The sequence below is a fragment of the Barbus barbus genome (assembly GCF_936440315.1).
Source record: "Barbus barbus genome assembly, chromosome: 33".
Taxonomy (NCBI): domain Eukaryota; kingdom Metazoa; phylum Chordata; class Actinopteri; order Cypriniformes; family Cyprinidae; genus Barbus; species Barbus barbus.
Window position 1 is genome coordinate 4,593,050 of NC_136761.1, and position 22,951 is coordinate 4,616,000.

Below are 22,951 nucleotides of genomic sequence, written 5' to 3' on the forward strand. Positions count from 1 at the left end.
GTGGATATTTTTCACGTTTGGCTCCTGGGCTCCGGAGTAGCCTTCCTGGTGGCGTTCGGGGTTCGGACGCATTCTCTCTGTTTGGATCTGGATCGGGGACGCATCTCTTTGGCCAAGCATTCACGTGATGCATTTTGTAGTCTTGTACTGCAGTTATATCTAGGGCTGGGTATCGTTCAAAAATTTTCGATAACGATACCTTGAGTTCGATACCGGTTCCTGAACGATACTTTTTTCGATACCGGTTTTATGAAATCAGTTTGAATAAGATTATATTATCTCAAACTATTTTTTTAATGTTGATATTTATACAGACTCAAAGCCTCATCTCCTGAGCCACTGCACAAAGGAACAAAATATATCCAACACAATAAATAAATAATTTTAATAAAGTTCAAATAGTTTTCAGTTTACACATCTGTTTGGCTACGTTTACATTAGTGTGTTCATTTTAAAACACATCATCACTTCTAGGTTGTTAAAGACTTCAAGAAATTTAAAATCTTCATCCACTTTCATAAGTGGGTGTTTTATTTTTTCACCACAAATTCTGGTGTAGTATGTCTAATTATTTGAATGCATAAAAACAACTATTACTTTATTTAAATTTATTCTTAAAATAGCCTTATTTTTCCTCAAATTCTGTGTTCTGTATCTGGTTTTCAAATGAAGACATAAAACACTAATTTAATTTCTTTAAATTATTGAAAATCAAAGTTTATTTATTTTGGCAAACAAAGAGGGTTTACTATTAAAATAGAAAAATGGAATAACTGTTGTGTGATAATTTCTAAAAAAAATAATTTTAATAGTAGCCTAGTAGTAGCAGTATGTACTGTCCGCTGAACAATATTAATATATTTCTGCTACAGTGTCTTCCGAGTGAAACCAAACTTTTATTTTGACGGGTTGCCTGGAATACCTTTACAGTTCTGTGTGTATATGATATGAAGCTAGTTGTACTCGAATCAAACGGTAAAATGCTCATTAATTGACTCTCACAGCAGTTCTGGAGATGTTGTTCATGTGTTTATGTCCTCATTTAGTGAGACGGCAGACGCTGAAATCACCGCGAGCGTCACGCGCGCTTCAGTCTGTGTTTAGTAAACAAACCGTGCGATATAGAGAGCAGACTGCTCCGTGCGCTTTCGAAATGCTCTCGCGGAGGTCAAACACTGATCTATCAGCGGCGCACCGCTTCTAGTCAAACACACCTGGTGCTGCAGGATTATTGGCTCACTGACGGTGATGAGATTAACCCCTTAGGTATCGAAATTTGGTACCGAACGACAAGACGTTTTTCGATACTCGGTGGTATCGAGGCAATTCGGTCGGTGCCTAAAAAGTATCGAACTCGATACCCAGCCCTAGTTATATCTGATCAAATGTACATTATCATTAATCCTTAGCTTGGGTTGAACAAATAATTTTTGCTTAACATAGATTAACATCCTGTGGTAACTAGGAATTACAGAAGCTTCAGTCTGGATCCAACCCTTAAATAATCTGAGATGACTGAACACCTGAGAAAAGATAATGCCAACCCCTCAGAGGATGACAATATACAGACAACATACAGAATTACCCAATTTTGCCATAAGTTAAATATATTAAGGTTCTGCAATATATAAATATATTGTGGAAACTTAATTTCCTGTAGAGCTGCTTTGCAGCGATTTGTATCGTAAAAAGCGCTAGACAAATAAACTTGAACAAACTATTGGATATGGAAATCAATAGTTGCCATTTTTTCAAATTCTCAATTATGTTCAGCCGTTTCACTGGAATAATCTGTTCAGCTTTCCCCTAAGCGGCGCAAATTAAACGAGGGTTCATGATCAGCTCTTCGTCGACCACCATCTAAGCATTAGCCCATTGGAGTGGCTGATAGGAAATTCTGGGGTAAAAAACACCTAAACGATTTGTCAGCTCCGCATAACTATGCGTTTCGGCACAAACACCTCGATTCCCCTCGACGAATTCTCTCCCAATAGCAGGACATTGATCATGCAATCCATGATAAATCATGGGTCTTAGCACCTGGCTGGCAAAAATCGACATCACCTCAGCTTCCAAGCCATACCCATCCATTCGGCGAGGCTTACCCGTCCGACACAGCGAGTATTGATCTCCTGTCAGATGCCGGCGAGAGCCTCCCGGCTGAGCTAACCTTGCCTTTTTCTGTCCGACTACCAGCAAAGCTTATCTGTCCGATGCATGAGTATTGATCTCCCGTCGGACGCAGTTTTCATTTTAGCCTTTGTCGGGTTTCTGAGATGCTCAGAGCTCACCATCTCCTCTAAATTCGATCCGGACACCAACCCCACTATCTCAGACCTAAAAGTTCTCTATAGCGAAACCATTTCATAGAGGAGAGGAGAGAGAGAGAGAGTTTAAAAAATAATAAATTGGTGCGAGCCTTCCAGCCTTTCTTAACTTACCTTTTCAAGTCTCACGCTCGGCGAGGCTCAGCCTTCTGACACCGTGAATCTTCGCATCTTGTCAAACACCAGCCAGAGCCTCCCAGCCAGACAACTTACCTTTTCCACCCTGCGGCCGGAGAGTCTTACCCATCCAGGCTGCGAGCTTCCATCTCCAGTCAGATGACGGCAAGTGCCTCCCGGCCACCCAACTTTACCTTTCTGTCTTTACCTGTCCGTCACAGTGAGTCTTGATCTCCCGACGGACGCCGGCGAGAGCCTCCCGGCCAGACAACCTTACCTTTTCAAGTCTCACGCTTAGCGACGCTTACCCGTCCGAGACAGTGAGTATCATGCTCCCACTGGACGCCGGCAAGAGCCTCCCCAGCCAGACAACTCTCCTTTTCCATATCACGGCCGGCGAGACTTACCCATCCAGACTGCGAGTTTCATCTCCAGTCGGATGCTAGGCAAGAGCCTCCCGACCACACAACCTGATCTTTTCCGTCTTTACCTGTCCGTCACAGCGAGTCTTGATCTCTCGACGGACGCCGGCGAGAGCCTCCCGGCCAGACAACCTTACCTTTTCTAGTCTCACGCCTAGCAAGGCCTAGCCATCTGACACAGCGAGCATTGAGCTCCCGTCAGACGCCGGCGACAGCCCCCTAGCCAGACAAGCTTACCTTTTCCATCCTACGGCCGGCGAGACTTACCCATCCATGCTGCGAGTGCCAGTCTCCAGCCAGATGTCAGCGAGGTCTCCCGACCACACAAACTCTACCTTTCTGTCTTCACTTGTCCGACTCAGCGAGCCAGATCTCCTGACGGACGCCGGTGAGAGCTATCCCGGCCAGACAACCTTACCTTTTCAAGTCCCACGCTCAGCAGGCTTACCCGTCCGACACCGTGAGTATTGTGCCCCCGTCGGGCGTCGGCGAGAGCCTCCCAGCCAAGACAGACTTTCATTTTCCGTCCGCTCAAGCCACAATATCAAACCCTCGTCGAAAGCCAGCCATACATCCGGTCGGTCAAGAAATCCATCACCGGCAAGGCTTAAACATCCGACTCGTGAGTATTGATCTCCCATCGGATGTCGCGAAAGCCTCCTGGCCGGACAACCTCACCTTTTCCTCCTACGTCAGCGCCGCTGGCCCATCAAACGGGTGAGCAAGCCTACCAGTTTGATGTCGGCTAAGCGTCCCGACCTAACTTTACCTTTCCGTCTTTACCTGTTCGACACAGTGAGTCTTGATCTCCCGTCGGACGCCGGCGAGAGCCTCCCGGCCAGACAACCTCACCTTTTCAAGTCCAGCTGGAGATGCTTACCCGTCCGACACAGTGGGTATTGTGCTCCCGTCGGGCGTCGGCGAGAGTATCACAGCCAGACAATTTACCGCTTCATCCTACGGTCGGCAAGACCGACCCGTTAGACTCAGTGAGTATTGGCCTCCCGTAGAGCGTCGGCGTCGGTCTTGGCCACCCACCTAATTTTCCGTCTGACGGGCGACGAGGCCTAGCTTTCAAGGGTCTCGTCTGCCTGCCGAACACCGTCCAACTGTCTCTTCTAGCCTCACACCTTTTCCCCCCGCCTGGCGAGGATTACCCGTTCGATGCTCTGTGAGTCTCAATCTCCCATCAGATGCTGCGAGAACCCTCCCAGTTCTGGGTTTTCTCTTCTCCCTACTCGTCGGCGAGGCTATCCGTCTGACATCGTAGTCTTGATCTCGTGTCAGTCGTTGACGCTGGTCTCCCGGTGGGCTCCTATGCTTGCCGCCCGCAAGTGAGGCTCATCCATTCGATGTCGTGAGTTTTGATCTCCTGTCGGATGTCGCGAGAGCGTCCTTGCCGGGCGTCCCAAACCCTTTTTATCTGCCAAGCCGATGGGACCCACTTGTCCGACGTTGGAGTATTGAGCTCAAGCCGGAGGCTTCATGGGCCCCCTCGGCCAGACAACCGCCCTCTGTCCTCTGATTAGCAGGGGCTGACAGCCAGTAGAGCCCGTACGCCGACTCCGTGAACTATCCCACTGCAGGCAACTCGGGTCCTCCTGGTCAGGGCCTTAACCAGCTGCTCGCCCTAAACCACGCAGTTCACACCAGCGACTGGTGGGGCCTAACCATGCATGCCAATACGCTCCCTCAGAGCTCATAGGCTCCCCCGGCCCTGCAATACTGGCCACTCCTCGTAACTAGCTCCCGCCAGATCTCTAGTGCGTATTTTGGGGGGGATCTCAGTCTGGCGGCTGTCCTACACCCATTGCTTTTTGGGGGATACTCTGGGTTCGGGCCATTCCCGAGCTCAGAGCCCTTCCCCAGGACAGCACGCCAACTACGCATTACCATACTCGCCAAATACGCATTACGTAACTCGTGCTAAATATGTGTAAGTGTGAACTCGTGAAATACAGTGTAAATGTTAGAAGCATGTCATTTGATTAGTAAATGCGCTCGTCTTTGGTCAAAAAAATTATAATCTTTGCATCACACAAATAATTCAGTAATTTTAAAATGTAATTTTTTTTATATTCAATGAGAGGAATCTATCGGTTAAGGTTAGACGGGAAACAGCTACAGCTACTGGGCATGCGCACATCAGGAAATTTTGTCACGCTGAACAACAATTACTGTATTTGCATTATTGTAGAGGATTGGGTTTGGGGTAAGTGTAGACGTTAATAAAAAAAAAAAAAAAAACAATCTAATAGGTAGCTAATTTAATTTGCTTTTAATCAAATCTATCCCTTCAGCCGAAAAACAGAAGAAATCTGTCATAGATGACCATAAATGGATAAGGAAGTGTGACGTCACTGCTCAGTTGTGATGTCATTGGCTGTGAATTTCCCTTGTCACCCGCAGGACTTTTCTGTGGTTGGACTATCTTTTAACTGGGGAGTTTTTCCAAGATGGCGACCTGACCGTACATGTTTTATCGAGCGCTTGCACTGAAATATTAAAATTGATGATAAGACTGTAATTACATTCTGGGCAGAGACTGAATGTGATCTGTAAACCATATTTTATCATATTACCATATTTTTATATGTCTACACAGGGAAAAAAAAAAAAAAAGAGGACGATGAAGGCTGCTAAACAGGCTTGACGAACCCCCTCATGTCTAACTGTCATGACTACGCTAACCCGATTGGAATTAAGAAGAGGAATTTCCCTCATATCCAGCGACACCATGCAAGCCTCCTGCCTCTAAAAAAGCTCTCCTTAAAGATGAATGTGCAGTTTCCCCATCCAATTCGGATATTGTTGATTCTCTCTCGACACTGATCAATGCGAGATCAGATGCCATCGAAAAGATGGTAGGTGAAAACTCCATGAAAATAGAATGCTTAAAGCTGACAATTGATTTTGCATGCAAAGAAATAAAGGATGCAAAGAAATGGATCGAGAAGTTTGAAAAATGTTTGAAGAAAGAAGAGGAGGTGATTGCTCAGCTTAAAGACAGAGTAACAGAGCTGGAAAATTACTCAAGAAGTTGGAATTTTAAATTACACGGGTTACCAGAGTCAGTCGAAAATGGAGACCAAGATCTGCCAGACCATTTTGCCTCAAGAAAAAAGCAAGCTGACGGAGGTGATTGACATCGTACACCGTCTGGGAAAGAGGAAGCCAGGGGTTGTGAGACCAAGAGGGATCATACTTTGCTTTCTGTCGAGAACACACCGGGATTCTATCTGGGCTGCAGCGAAGAACAACCGTTCCTATGTGAAAAGGGCCTAAGGTTCGCTGAAGATTTACCTCAAGCTGTTAAGGAAATCAGAGACAAGTTTTGGCCTACAATTCAAAAGGCACGTAGTGAGGGGAAATCAGCCTACTTCGTTGGGGAGCGGGCCTTCAACGGGGGTGTTGAGCTTCATCTTCAGCAGATTGAGGATGATCAGCTGGATGTTAGAGGTGACGGAGATGAAATGACTCAAATTCAAGACCATTTGCGGTCTATTTGGTTTCTTCATGCCATGCACAGGCTACAGCTTTAAAGACTCCTTTGCTCAGGATTTTTTTCTTCTTGCCTTTACTAACGATAGGGTGCTGCGTTCGGTCCTTTAGTGGATACATCTTTGCACAAGTGACATTCGGTTCTTTCTTTGGTTTTTCGGTTTTTCAAATTGACTGTATATGTCTTTATCTGTATTGTCCTTAAATGCCAGGGGATTACGGCTTAATTTACAGCATAAAGCACTTTTTTTGTTTGTTAAACAATAAAAAAAAAAATAATAAATTCAAGAATCGCACTCTACTCAGAGCAGAGGTGTTGGTCTTGCCTGCCAACCTGCGCAAATCAAACTTCTTTCACTTTGTGTTGGCTTTATACGATAGTCAGGGTCAGTCTGTAGAGATGGAGCACACTGTGTTTGTTGACTTTGTTGAAAAGAAGGAGCCTGTAAGTGAAAAAAACAAACAATGGAATACATTACAAACTCCAGTTACTGTACAATAATGGTGTCAGAACAGAGCAAGATCTATACATCCGTTTGATAGACTCTGTGACCAAACAGGCAATTGTGTTTGAAGGTCAAGATAAAAACCCTGAAATGTGTCGTGTTCTTCTCACTCATGAGATAATGTGCAGCCGATGTTGTGATAAGAAAAGTTGTGGAAACAGGAACGAAACACCATCAGACCCCTTCATTATTGACCGGTTCTTCCTGAAATTTTTTCTCGAATGTAATCAAAATTGCCTGAAAAATGCAGGTAACCCACGAGACGCATCGTTTCCAGGTGCTGGTTTCTACCACAGTCTCTGTTAAGGGCCACATTCTAGCCATTTCAGATATTATATTTGTCCATAACAATTCAAAGCATGGCAGAAGATTTGAGCTGATTGAAGCTGAGATCCCCTGCATCAGGGCCATCAGTCCGAGTGAAGGTTGGACGTCAGGTGGAGCCTCAGTGATTATTATTGGAGATCAGTTCTTTGATGGTCTACAAGTGGTTTTCGGAGCAGTTATGGTCTGGAGTGATGTGATTACACCACATGCGATTCGTGTGCAGACTCCACCTCGTCATATCCCTGGTGTTGTAGAAGTTACACTGTCCTACAAATCCGAGCAGTTCTGCAGGGGACCTCCAGGACGCTTTATTTACACTGCTTTAAATAAGCCAACCATTGACTACGGGTTCCAGCGGCTGCAGAAGGTGATTCCTCATCATCCAGGCGATGTGGAAAGACTACCAAAAGAGGACTTACTGAAGAGAGCTGCTGATCTCTTAGAGATGTTTTATGGAATGCCTCACAACAACCAGGAGATTATTCTGAAGCGTGCATCCGATATAGCAGAGGTGCTCCACGCTGTCCCACGAAACCCATCCCACACATATTCACACAGAATGATAGGTGTAAACTCCTTTGATGCACAGTTACCCTTGCACACAGAAATTTCACCAGATGCAGAACGAGTGTCTCTTTCAGTGGGTTTCAGTCGGAGTTCAAACATTGCAAGCAGCACATCCCAGAAGTCTGAATTCAACAATACCAATATGTGCATGAATACACACACACATTCACACTCTCACTCCAATATGCCAAGACACACACACTCAAACACACACCCGTCCATGGCTGGGCACACACAAACACACACACGCCCTTCTGTGTCAAACTTCTCTGTGACCACACAGCCATTCTTAGACAGTTCCACAGCGGACACACAACACTACATAGTGAAGCAAAAAAGTGCATTTGCTCCAGTTCTGAAACTGCAGTCCTCAACAGCAGAAGCTTCAGGCGTCCCCATCTGCACGCCTTGCATGGACTGGTGACACCAGTCACACTCTCACATGGACAAATTAAAAACTCCATTCAGAAGTTGTGATCTTAGTAGTCAGGGAACAACAACATCTGTTTTGCATTTTGAAGGTTCTCTCAGTGCAGGCAATACAAAAACAATAAAAAAAATTATAAATCAAAAAAAAAAAAAAAGACTATCTTCTAACTCATATTAAACAGTGCATCCTGTTACAAAAGTATGTTTAGCTGATTTTATCATGTTTGTAATATATTTTTTGTAATATAATATGCCCAACATTATTTAATCAACATAGCATAAGTAGTTATCCTGCCAATTTTCTCTTTGATACGCTAATCGGACTTCGCCAGGGCTGGACTGGGACAAAAAAAAGAAATCGGCCCTTGCATTTTGGGCCAGACCGGCCCACTACATACGATCAAAATACTACCCATCTTTGCACGCTCTTGAATATGTATACCAGCTCCTATTCCATAAAAGCACTAAAGCCATATAATAATAGGTAGGAAAGAGTGAGAGTTGACATTAAAAACTTCTAAAAAGTGTAATTTATTAATATAATAAAACTATAATCCACACTGATGAATCCTAAAACTATAGGCCTATATAGTTATGACATCCTGTGTATGTGCCTGTGTGTTTGAGGGAGAAAGGGAAGAGACAAGATAAATTGTTGATCAGATGATCACTGTTTCCCACAGTATAGCATTAAATAAACTGTAAATTTAGTCAGATTCGTTAACTCCTTGGATGAACCTTTAAAAGCATAAGTCATCCTGTGTGTTTGTGTGTGTGTGCAGTGGTGTATAAAGTACCTGAAAGCCATACTCAAGTAAAAGTAATGACTTTGGTAGAAGTTTTGGTATGACCAAAAAATGACTTTGGTAGAAGTTGAAGTCTTCGTTTAGAATATTACTTGAGTAAAAGTCTTAAAGTATGTTATTTATTGTACTTAAGTAGGAAAAGTATTTTTAAAAATCTTAAACGTACTCCTGTTACCCTGCGCCCCTATTTTTGAGCATTTTGTAAAAAACGATATAACCAAATAAAAATGTCTGTAGCTCTTGAACCCTAAGGTCTATATTTAAAAATCTGGTGTTGTTTGAAACTAGACACTTGAACCTTTGTTACTCTAGAGTCATAATAACTCAAAATTACTATAGCAATAGAGTAAAACAAGGTAAAATATACATGAAATTGACTCGCGATATGTTTTAATGAAACTCACTAAGGGAAAAATGGATGAGACTTTCATGCCAAAGGCCTGAAAACACCATAAAGATAAAGCTGAACATCTGACCATGTTTTGATTAAAATTTGAGGATGATACTCCCAAAAATGTAGTTTCTGTAAGCTTTTATTTAAAAAAAATCTAGGCGTCCTTTAAAAAAAGCCATTTGGAGACCCCAAATAGACACTTTGTAAACAAATGTCCAAATGAGTCAAAACTACATAATACATATATGTATATCAATTCAGAACTGCTCTGCCCACCAAAACACACAATAAAAAACTATTTCTGAACAGCATTTGTAATGCTGACTCATTTAGTCATTTGGTTACAGTCTACAAATGGCATTTTTGAAACAAAAACGCCTAAATATTTCCTGAAATAAAATATGAAATAATAAATTTTTTATAGGTAAAGACTTACAGAAAGTACATCTTTATGGTATTTCATTTCAAGAAAAGCTTTGGAAAAGTCATTTGGGTATTTCATTTCAAGAAAAGTCTAGGAATCCTTTCAAAAATGCTATTTAGAGACTCCATAAGACACTGCATACTACATATGTATATCAATTCAGAACTGCTCTACCAATGAAACCACAAAAAAAAAAAAACACAAAACTATTTCAGAATTTGAACATAACTAAACAGTCTTTATTCTGAACAATTCCAATAATGAAAACAGTGAACCAAAACAAGATTTGATCATTTTTGAACTAGTGAAAACACAAAACATGCAAAATACATTGTTTTTACAACATTTGTCATTTTTATTTATTTTATATGGTAAATATTATGAATATTACTATTTTACTAATATAGTAATAGATTACTATTACTAATATTACTAAATAATAATAAAAAAAACTATTTACAGTATTTACAGTGGAGGAAGACGCTCAAGCAGCCACTAAAATGTTTTTTTTTCTGACCATCTGGATTCACCAGACCTCTGAAAGACAGGAAAGAGTGAGAGAAAAAGAGTGAGAAAGTGTGTAAGCAAAACAAGTCAAACTTGCAACACTGTTTACATTTTGTACACACACACACACACAATACTCGGGACATACCCACAAACAAACACACCCACCCACACGAACAAAACTCATGTAATCCCCTCATATTATCCCTCTCCGTTGTCATTTTTAGAATCTAAAACAGCTAACATGAAACAAAAGCTGCAAATACATGATAAACACACATAAACATTCAAGAGAAGGGTGGAGACACTTACGTGCTAATGCTATCCCCGCTTCCCAGCGATCTCCGTGCGTTTTCGGTTACTAAATTAGCCATTTTGTCTCCCCACGTCCTCCAAAACACCACCAAACGCCACAGAAGCTCTTCTCAAGTCGAAGATCCATGATGGAGAGATTCAGATGTGAGCTTTGGACAACATCTGTTCGCTGATAGCCAGTCTGTGTAGCGCTGCGACGCCATTATGTGTACGCTTCATGCGTAACCCGAGAGCGCACGAAAACACACGGACAATACGCCGAGCTATTCTCTAAACAATCTTAAGTAAACTATTCAAACTGTCAATCACTTTAAACGTCCTTGTGGTTGGCTAACACTTCCATCCATCAAAACTGTGCTGGCGAGGCATTGGCTGGGTTCAAACACCCCTATTGTGATGTGTCCGGATTGACACCTCGCTGACCCATTCACGGACGCGCTTACTGTCCCGGGTTATAACAGCTCCTGCGATTGAAGGAGAGAGACGAGGGAGGGCTATTCTTACTCGGAAGAGACGATTTTGCTGGAAATAGATGGCGTTTCAAAGCTGGAATACGAATTATAATCGATATTTATTGGAAAATGGACGCTATCGATAACTGTAACTCGAATCGCATATGTCAACAAAGGAGGATCTATCGTGTTTTCCCTATTTTTTCGTTGTTTTGGATTAAAAAGTGGATGCATTTTGAAGAGTGGACCCTTCTCTTGAAATGTATGCTGGTGTGTCTTGGAATAGTCTGAGCTGACCAGCGCTATTGGCGATCAAACATGAGTACTGCGGTTCGCTTTGTTCATTTTAAATGGCCGGTCTTTCAGCATTTCTGTTAACCCTTTCCTCTCTGGTGTATTGATTTCAAAAACAAGCTCAGATCGTTAATCTTGAGTGTTTTAGCTTTCAAATGATATATAGTTAATGATAATTGATTGAATATTGTTCTAAAACAAAGGTAATAAAAAGCGCAGACACGCCCGACCACGCCCTTCCGGCCCGCCCGCGGGCCGATGCGGGTTATTGAAAGTAAAAGCAAAATGGAAAAGAAGCATATATATATATATATATATATATATATATATATATATATATATATATTCATACAGCTTTAGTAGCAAGATTGTGTTCAGTTTGAACTCTTTCTTCCATTTTGTATTTTTGGTAGGGCCGGGACTCGATTAAAAAAATTAATCTAATTAATTAGAGGCTTTGTAATTAATTAATCGAAATTAATCGCATTTTAATCGCATATAAATATTTGACCTGAGAACAGTGAGAAGTAAGTTTTTTTTATATGGATTTTTACATTTCCCATCCACAGGGCCAACCAAAGCGGTCTCATCAGCTTCTTTGTCCATGTTCACTGTGGTTTGTTTTTGGCTGTTTCTCAATATGCGTTCTTCAGCGATCTTGCGTACTTGTGTTCTCGTTCTACGTCATCATTAACCGTCGAAGTTCAGTTCCAATTCTCAAGAATGCAAGTACAGAGGATGCATGAAAGTGCCCGGATATGTTCTTGAAACTGAGGATGCATCGAGTGCAGACTTGAGAGAATCGAGCCGTTAGAAATCCCAGAAAACGCTGTGGGTGGCCGGTGTACGGAAGCCTGTAAGCTTTACAGTCGCTCTCACAAATACTTAACGGCTCTTCAAGTTGAAAGTAAACATTTATCGTTTTGTTTTGGTTCATTTTAATAAAGTTATAAGACCCGGAGAAAGTCTGCATTTTTATTGGCATATTAAAATTAATCTTAACAGTAAAACATATAACGCTGTAAAATAAAACAATACAATTATATGAAAGTAATATCTATAATAGTATGAAATGTTTTAATAAGTTATGACATTTTGTAATATTTATTGTTCATTGGCCGTTTCTTATGCTGAGAAGCATAATAGTCAATGTACCCACTATGAGTTAACCGCTAATTTAAATAGAAGAACAGATTAAATAAAGATGATGGACATCCTCAACATCTTCCTGTCAATCAGAATAAGCATGAGTCTGTTGGTGAACCTCTTTGGTGGTTCAGGCACAGCTGTCACAACACACGGGAGCGGCGAGCTGTCGGCTAGCATCAGATCCAGCGCACTGATCGCCAGACCCCCGTCACTTTGCGGTCAGTTAAGCAGGAACGCAGTACATCTCAGTTCTCATAAGTGTGCGTTCTGTGTTCTCGCGTCCTTCCGAGTTCGTTCTTCCAAGGAAGCTTGGCAAGACCGGTCTCCTATAATCGGTCCGCCGAAACTCATCCAGTGAGAAACGTTCCGCGGTGCAAAAATAAGTGCGATTAAAATGCGTTAAAAAAATGTAACGCGTTATTTTTGTGTAATTAATTAATCTAAATTAACGCGTTAAAGTCCCGGCCCTAATTTTTGGATAAGAATAAGAAGCACTTCATCCGGTACTTAGTGTCTTTCATTCCAACATAAGAAAAAATTTCTGGAATCTGCATCTAAATAGCATTAAGATGTATTTATTTACACAGTTTAATGTATCTCACAGGGGACATGGATGCATTTAAACTGCAGTTACAGATGCATAAATAGGCCTAATGTTGTGTTTTTAACATAAAACATCGAATGCTGATATTTTAAATAATTTAAAACATGAAAACAATAGTCAAAATGTGAAATTAAAACTGCTAGTAGGTGACAGACTTTGGTGACAGAAAGTGACCATTAATGAGTGAGTCATTGAGATTCAACCGATTCATTCAAACGGCTGATTCATTCAGGAACAGAGCATTTGACTGTCAATGAGTGAATCACTGAATCATTTATTCAACCGATTTGTTCATAAAGCAGATTCTTTCAATAAGTACACCGTCCATTGCTCAGAGACGCAAAACAGTGCTGTGATCTTTGTTTGGAACTATTTTCTTTGGCAAAATTTAGCAAAAACAAGCAATAAGTCTAAAATGTAAGTCACTGATTGCTTACTGGACCTTTTACGGTACTCTTTGTGTGATATAGATATAGTCAGGGGCGGACTGGCCATCTGGCAGACCGGGCATTTTCCCGCTGGGCCGACGTACTTTTTGGGCCGGGCGTATACATCTTCTCATACCATATTTGTCTGATCGGCCCATAAAACTCTTAGCAGCCTATAGTTTTTCTGCCTAAATAGTTGACGGCGCTGTGGTCTTTGCGGCTGTTTAATGTATTTGTCAAAAAAAGTCGGTTTAGGATTTTTTTCCCCCCAGACAGACCAGCCCATGAGGCATTTAATCAGCAGCCCATTGGTTATTTTCTTAATTGACATTGGGCTGACCCAATCACATCTTTAAACAACTCCCCTTTTGGGCTCTCTCGCTCTCTCTCTCTCACACACACACACACACACACACACACACACAGTGGTGTATTGCAACGAAGTAATAATACTTCATTACATTACTTAAGTATTTTTTGGCAGTATCTACTTCAGCCTACTTTTTTTTTTTTATATTTCAGCCAACTTTTACTCCGATAAGCTCTTCTTGCATTACACATGTATCTGCACAGTTTTGTTTTATTTAACTGGTTTGCCCTCTATCTATTCTGCCATGTACCTTATGCCACTTTATCTCTTTTTTTTCTACAATGTCCTCATATTGATAAGCTCTTCTTGCACTACAAATATATCTGCACAGTTTTGTTTTTATTTAACTGGTTTGCCCTCTATCTATTCTGCCATGCGCCTTATGCCACTTTATCTATTTCTTTATTTTTCTACAATGTCCTCATTTGTATAGCTGTATAGTTGTATGTACATATGTTTAAACTGTATTATCTGTATTTGAACGTGTTTAATGTCTGAGAGTAACGCAATTTCAATTCTCTGTATGTATGCGCCGTACATGTGGAAGAATTGACAATAAAGCAGACTTGACTACATTTCCCCAAAGCATATTCGTTACTTTCAACAAAATAGTCAGAAGAACACAGATACCCCTTTTCCACCAAAGCAGTTCCAGGTGCTAGTTCAGAGCCAGTGCTATAGCCGGTTCTTAGTTGGTTCGACTGGCGAGTGCTTTAAGAACCGGTTGCTTTTCCACAAGCTAGAGAGCCAATACAGAGCCAGGTCTTACGTCACTGAATACGTTTCATGTTTCGGATCACTAGCGCGGCACAACAGGCATCTGTACAAAGCATCAGCGCCACGCAGATCGATCAATTGGCACACAACAAACTAAAGCACCGCGAGAGCGATCCAAAAGCATAAAGAGCCGTCTGCTTTCCAGTCGCTCCCGCAGCACCCCGATATGCCTCACACCGACTGGTCCGCGCAGCGCCGATCTATCCCGAACAAGCCTAAACAAACTATCAGCAATGGGGGACGTTGCGTTGCTATTGATGTTCATGGCTTTGCGAACCTACATCGGCATCCAAACACGGCGAAGAGAACTGGGAGGGCTCTCGCAGCATCCGATGGGAGATTGAGACTCACAGAGCATCGAACGGGTAAGCCTCGCCAGGCGGGGGGGAAAGGTGTGAGGCTAGAAGAGACAGTTGGACGGTGTTCGGCAGGCGGACGAGACCCTTGAAAGCTAGGCCTCGTCGGACGGAAAATTAGACCGACGCCAACGCTCTACGGGAGGCCAATACTCACTGAGTCTAACGGGTCGGTCTTGCCGACCGTAGGATGAAGCGGTAAGTTGTCTGGCTGTGATACTCTCGCCGACGCCCGACGGGAGCACAATACCCACTGTGTCGGACGGGTAAGCATCTCCAGCTGGACTTGAAAAGGTGAGTTTGTCTGGCCGGGAGGCTCTCGCCGGCGTCCGACGGGAGATCAAGACTCACTGTGTCGAACAGGTAAAGACGGAAAGGTAAAGTTTGGTCGGGACGCTTAGCCGACCTCAAACTGGTGGGCCAGCGGCGCTGACGTAGGAGGAAAAGGTGAGGTTGTCCGGCCGGCGTCCGTCGGGAGATCAAGACTCGCTGTGACGGACAGGTAAAGACGTAAAAGATCAAGTTGTGTGGTCGGGAGGCTCTTGCCTAGCATCCGACAGGAGATGAAACTCGCAGTCTGGATGGGTAAGTCTCGCCGGCCGTGATATGGAAAAGGAGAGTTGTCTGGCTGGGGAGGCTCTCGCCGACGTCCAGCGGGAGCACAATACTCACCGTCTCGGACGGGTAAGCGTCGCCAAGTGTGAGACTTGAAAAGGTAAGGTTGTCTGGCCGGGAGGCTCTCGCCGGCGTCCGTCGGGAGATCAAGACTCACTGTGATGGACAGGTAAAGACAGAAAGGTAAAGTTGGGTGGCCGGGAGGCACTTGCCGTCATCTGACTGGAGATGGAAGCTCGCAGCCTGGATGGCTAAGACTCTCCGGCCGCAGGGTGGAAAAGGTAAGTTGTCTGGCTGGAAGGCTCTGGCTGGTGTTCGACAAGATGTGAAGATTCACGGTGTCAGAAGGCTGAGCCTCGCCAAGCGTGAGACTTGAAAAGGTAAGTTAAAAAAGGCTGGAAGGCTCGCACCAATTTTAATTTTTTTTTTTTTTTTTTCTCTCTCTCTCTCTCTCTCTCTCTCTCTCTCTCTCTCTCCTCTCCTCTATGAAATGGTTTCGCTATAGAGAACTCTTAGGTCTGAGATAGTGGGGTTGGTGTCCGGATCGAATTTAGAGGAGATGGTGAGCTCTGAGCATCTCAGAAACCCGACAAGGCTAAAATGAAAACTGCGTCCGACGGGAGATCAATACTCATGCATTGGACAGATAGGCTTTGCTGGTAGTTGGACAGAAAAAGGCAAGGTTAGCTCAGTCGGGAGGCTCTCGCCGGCATCTGACAGGAGATCAATACTCGCTGTGTCGGACGGGTAAGCCTCGCCGAATGGATGGGTATGGCTTGGAAGCTGAGGTGATGTCGACTTTTGCCAGCCAGGTGCTAAGACCCATGATTTATCATGGATTGCATGATCAATGTCCTACTATTGGGAGAGAATTCGTCGAGGGGAATCGAGGTGTTTGTGCCGAAACGCATAGTTATGCAGAGCTGACAAATCGTTTAGGTGTTTTTTACCCCAGAATTTCCTATCAGCCACTCCAATGGGCTAATGCTGAGACGGCGGTCAACGAAGAGCTGATCATGAACCCTCGTTTAATTTGCGCCGCTTAGGGGAAAGCTGAACAGATTATTTCAGTGAAACGGCTGAAGATAATGGAGAATTTTAACTATTGATTTCCATATCCAATAGTTTAAGTACAAGTTCAAGTTTATTTGTCTAGCGCTTTTTACTATACAAATCGTTGCAAAGCAGCTCTACAGGAAATTAAGTTTCCACAATATATTTATATATTGCAGACCCTTAATATATTTAACTTATGGCCAAATTGGGTAATTCTGTATGTTGTCTGTATATTGTCATCCTCTGAGGGGTTGGCATTATCTTTTCACAGGTGTTCAGTCATCTCAGATTATTTAAGGGTTGGATCCAGACTGAAGCTTCTGTAATTCCTAGTTACCACAGGATGTTAATGCCGTGGTAGAAACAGAGAAACAAATAGAGACATAATTAGCGTAGCTGCTGTTCCATCCAAGCAAAGATGATTTGTTCAACCTAAGCTAAGGAATAATAATAATGTACATTTGATCAGATATAACTGCAGTACAAGACTACAAAATGCATCACGTGAATGCTTGGCCAAAGAGATGCGTCCCCAATCCAGATCCAAACAGAGAGAATGCGTCCGAACCCCGAACACCACCAGGAAGGCTACTCCAGAGCCCGGGAGCCAAACGTGAAAAATCTCCACCTCCCCCAGTGGACTCTGCCATCCTAGGCACCACCAAAAGTCCAGAGCCCTGCGACCCTAGGGAGCGTGCTGGACCCCAGCGTGGTAGAAGACAAGCTAGGTAAAATAATTTACGACTGATGCTGCGTTTCTGTCGTAAAGAAATGGACAAATGTTAGAGATTAGGTGGACATTTGTATGGATGTTTTAGCCGAACGAGGATAAGATCGCACGGTGGCATATAGACCAGTGGTTCCCAACTCATCCCGGGGACCCCAAGCCACAGCACGCTCCGCTTGCTGTGGCTGTAGGCCACAGGAAGGGAGTCCGGAAAAACTTGTGTAGCCTGCTCTGCTAACGGAGGTAGCCTCGCGCTAGTGTCTGCCACTGGAGCTGGAGGCTGCTGAAAAGGACAAAAGGGGTTATTAGTAGCGGGAGGAAAAAGACTGAGATCTGTGGGCTTGTGTAGCAAGCTTGCTTCTGCTGCTGTAGGCCACTGAAAAGTGGCTTGAGATCTTTAGCTGGACATGCCGGAATGTCCAGTTAACCTGCGGCGGTGCCGATTTAGCCATTTATGCACTACCCTAGTAACTTGTTTTTCAAGCAACTAGCAGCAAATGTGGTGAATTAAAAATTAAAGTGGTAAAGTGAATTATATATATATATTTTTTTTTTGGTTAGGGCTGTGATTGTTAATCATTTACTGTTGGTCCACTGTGATCAGTTGTGAAACTTCCTCTTCCACTGTTGGTTTTACCCACAAAACCTGTGGGTAAAAAGAAAATTAATCTTATCCATCTTTTCGATCCATGTATTGAAATGCAATGTGTAAATTAACTATGGGTAAAAATGCTGGTGAAAAATAAGGATAGTTTTAGTAATTCCAGTGTGTATCCCAAGCACTTGCGCCATGGTTACATTGTGGAATTAACATCCAATGATATCGCGACGTCCTTTAACAACTTTCATCAACAAATTACCTGCCTTTAGCGAATTTACTTGATTATTTGGCAACACTGGTGGTTGCGCCGCTAGCGGAGGCTGCCTCGCGCTAGCATCTGGAAACAGAAGCTAGAGGCCCGGCTGCATGAGACGCTGCGGCCAGCAGAAACGCTGTAAGGCTGAGCCGAAGCAGGAAGCGAGTGAGGCTTTGCTGCGGTGAGAACTGGGGCGGGGCCCAGGGCCTGGTTGCATGAAAACCCTTAAGATAAGAAAACCCTTAATTACAAGGTTAAGGGTACCCTTAGTGAAACATGGGTTGCAAGAAAAAAACCTAAACCATTTCATGTTCATAGAAGAGGAGCAAGTACCTAGGCGCATTTTTAATGATCGAAATAATCCATTGGAGACTATGAATGATGCGCTGTTATTGAGAGAATATAGGTTTGATCGTAAGTCAATCCTTCATCTCACCGCAACGCTTGAGCCGCCAACACCAAACCCGACGAAGTCGTGCACTCCCAGAACTGCTTCAAGTTTTGATTGCTTTAAGGTTTTTCGTTTGCGGTATTTTCAGTCTGTCATTGGCGACGTTTTCAGAGTGCACAAATCTACTGTCTGCAGAGCTGTCCATCGAGTGGCCTTAGCCCTGTGTCGCCGAATTGACACATATGTCAAATTTCCTTCCAGAGATGAGCAGGACATATTAGCGGAGCGTTTTTTTGCAGTTGCTGGTTTCCCACTCATTTGTGGAGTGATAGATGGAACACGAATTCAAGCCCCACACCTATATGAAGATCAATTTGTCAAAAAAATTATATTTTGTAAAAAAATGTAAAAATATTTTATAGCTGTAGTTGTAAGGTTATTTTTGCGGTCAGTTATGTTTATAGTGCGATATGGAAGAGTAACTATGGCAACCGCAGCTCGCATTGCCGTGCGCTGCCAGAAACTACAGTGAAACGCTTAATATAAACACTTAGGTAAGGGTGATGGTTAAGACGTTTGTTGCAACTCTCTTAAGGAAATCCCTTGCCTCAGGGATCTTTTCCCCTTCAGGGATACCCTTACTTAAGGGTTTTCATGCAACCGGGCCCAGGCTCGTTGAAGGCCTGCTGCGGAGAGCCGGGTCTTTGCGGGACAATGGTGGTGTCTGCGAGGCGATTTCGGCTTTCCTCGATCTATTGTCAGCTGGAGTGGATTTAGGGGTGAGGTTGGCTGGTTTGCGGGGTGATGGAAGATCGTGTAAATCTGCTTGTTTACATTCCGCAAGGACGGTGCGTTGAAATTAATCAGTGCTTGCCTCAGGCTTAAATAGGATCTACATTCCGATCGGAGGAATTGTTGGCACGGATGAAATCCGTGCATCCGAATAAAGCCAGATTCGGACGGTAATTGTTTCTCATATGGACGTCTGTAAAGATTAATTTACATATCACCTCAGTGATAAACTCATGGATTCGGACAGCGATTTATTCACAGTGGAGGAGTGAGTTCAGTGATCCTGCGAACGCGCTGGTCACGTGGCCAGTCACATGATTGTGTGCTGTAAATAGAAAGAATTTTATTTACAAATTTATTATTATTATGTAAAATATATCCTTATTCAGAGATGTGGATTCAGAAGGCATTTAAATTACCACACAACCTTGGTGTTTGTCAAAAACCGTAGATAATTCGGCCGGGGATTTTTACGGAGGTGGTGAGAGAAAAACACAATTAAATTTGTGGATTCGACGGCAATTAAATCACCAACTACCCCCTGTATATGGTGAAAATCACTTACGTCCACCTGAGAAACAATTACCGTCAGAATCGGGCTTAAGATGCCGGTGGAGGAGAGCGTGTAGCTGGTTGAGCAGAGAGCAGCGGCCGTGTCTGGTGGAGAATGACCGATCCTGGGGCCGGCAGATTGGCCGGAGGATCCGAAAAGATTCCCCGCATAGGTCTTGTGGTTTGGACGGGAGAAGCTGAGTCTGTGATGTAATGGCAAGAGGTGCGGACCGAATGCTGATAGACTGTCAAATGAGTGGAGGTATGTCAGCTGTATTTATGTCCATGAGTTGATTGACTTGATTGTGTACCACTTGTGTTTAATTAGGCTAAGTATCTGACGTGCTCCTCCCGAACTTTGTTAATAAAACATCATTTAGTGCTAATGAGCATATGAAGACTAAGGACATGAAAAATGTTTCTTTCTCATGAAATGTAATGTTATTTCCAATGCAAGAGACAGATTTTCATGTTTTAGAGCTTTTTTGCAGAGAAAGTCAAATTACAGCTTCAAACCACAGAATTACTAATTTGGAGCTTCTAAGAACACTAATATGCATTTAGTGCAACTAAGCAAATAAAGAAGAAAGAAAGGCCACATAATAATGAAAAGCATCTTTCTCAGTGAGAGAAAGTTGATTTTTGCAATTTTATGAGTAAAATTTAAGTACATGAAAGATGTTTCTTTCTCATGAAATGTAATGCTATTTGCAATGCAGAAGACAGATTTTCATGTTTTAGAGATTTTTTTGCATAGAAAGTCAAATTACAGCTTCAAACAACAGAATTACTAATTTTGAGCGTCTAAGAACACTAATGCTGTATTTAGTGCAACTGAGCAAATGAAGCGATAGCAAGGCCACATATGATGAAAAACATCTTTCTCAGTGAGAGAAAGTTGATTTTTGCAATTTTGAGTAAAATTTAAGTACATGAAAGATGTTTCTTTCTCATGAAATGTAATGCTATATGCAATGCAGAAGACAGATTTGCATGTTTTAGAGCTTTTTTTTGCAGAGAAAGTGAAATTACAGCTTCAAACCACAGAATTACTAATTTTGAGCGTCTAAGAACACTAATGCTGTATTTAGTGCAACTGAGCAAATGAAGCGATAGCAAGGCCATATATGCTGAAAAGGATCTTTCTCAGTGAGAGAAAGTTGGTTTAAGCAATTTTAAGGGTAAAGCTTAAGTACATGAAAGATGTTTCTTTCTCATGAAATGTAATGCTATTTGCAATGCAGAAGACAGATTTTCATGTTTTAGAGCTTTTTTTGCAGAGAAAGTCAAATTACAGCTTCAAACCACAGAATTACTAATTTTGAGCGTCTAAGAACACTAATGCTGTATTTAGTGCAACTGAGCAAATGAAGCGATAGCAAGGCCACATATGATGAAAAGCATCTTTCTCAGTGAGAGAAAGTTGATTTTTGCAATTTTATGAGTAAAATTCAAGTACATGAAAGATGTTTCTTTCTCATGAAATGTAATGCTATTTGCAATGCAGAAGACAGATTTTCATGTTTTAGAGCTTTTTTTGCACAGAAAGTCAAATTACAGCTTCAAACCCCAGAATTACTAATTTTGAGCGTCTAAGAACACTAATGCTGTATTTAGTGCAACTGAGCAAATGAAGCGATAGCAAGGCCACATATGATGAAAAACATCTTTCTCAGTGAGAGAAAGTTGATTTTTGCAATTTTATGAGTAAAATTCAAGTACATGAAAGATGTTTCTTTCTCATGAAATGTAATGCTATTTGCAATGCAGAAGACAGATTTTCATGTTTTAGAGCTTTTTTTGCAGAGAAAGTAAAATTACAGCTTCAAACCACAGAATTACTCATTTTGAGCGTCTAAGAACACAAATGCTGTATTTAGTGCAACTGAGCAAATGAAGCGATAGCAAGGCCACATATGATGAAAAGCATCTTTCTCAGTGAGAGAAAGTTGGTTAATGCAATTTTAAGGGTAAAGCTTAAGTACATGAAAAATGTTTCTTTCTCATGAAATGTAATGTTATTTCCAATGCAGGAGACAGATCTTCATGTTTTAGACCTTTTTTGCAGTGAAAGTCAAGTTATAGCTTCAATGCAGAGAATCACTAAATTGGAGCTTTTAAGAACACTAATGCTGTATTTAGTGCAACTGAGCAAATGAAGCGATAGCAAGGCCACATATGATGAAAAGGATCTTTCTCAGTGAGAGAAAGTTGGTTTAAGCAATTTTAAGGGTAAAGCTTAAGTACATGAAAGATGTTTCTTTCTCATGAAATGTAATGCTATTTGCAATGCAGAAGACAGATTTTCATGTTTTAGAGCTTTTTTTGCAGAGAAAGTCAAATTACAGCTTCAAACCACAGAATTACTCATTTTGAGCGTCTAAGAACACTAATGCTGTATTTAGTGCAACTGAGCAAATGAAGCGATAGCAAGGCCACATATGATGAAAAACATCTTTCTCAGTGAGAGAAAGTCGATTTTTGCAATTTTATGAGTAAAATTCAAGTACACGAAAGATGTTTCTTTCTCATGAAATATAATGTTATTTGCAATGCAAAAGACAGATTTTCATGTTTTAGAGCTTTTTTTGCAGAGAAAGTCAAATTACAGCTTCAAACCACAGAATTACTAATTTTGAGCGTCTAAGAACACTAATGCTGTATTTAGTGCAACTGAGCAAATGAAGCGATAGCAAGGCCATATATGCTGAAAAGGATCTTTCTCAGTGAGAGAAAGTTGGTTTAAGCAATTTTAAGGGTAAAGCTTAAGTACATGAAAGATGTTTCTTTCTCATGAAATGTAATGCTATTTGCAATGCAGAAGACAGATTTTCATGTTTTAGAGCTTTTTTTGCAGAGAAAGTCAAATTACAGCTTCAAACCACAGAA

The 22,951-nt window shown here is 42.2% G+C and overlaps 1 pseudogene across 1 annotated transcript in view; it reads left to right on the forward strand.

Moving 5' to 3' along the window:
- Nucleotides 1-5,947: 5,947 nt before the first annotated feature.
- Nucleotides 5,948-22,951, forward strand: part of LOC306852905 (transcription factor COE3-like) — a 29,929-nt pseudogene continuing 12,925 nt past the window's right edge. The window contains exons 1-3 of the transcript in view: nucleotides 5,948-6,049; nucleotides 6,145-6,365; nucleotides 6,674-7,840. The product of the transcript in view is annotated as a transcription factor COE3-like (transcript). The remainder of the gene's footprint in view (nucleotides 6,050-6,144; nucleotides 6,366-6,673; nucleotides 7,841-22,951) is intronic.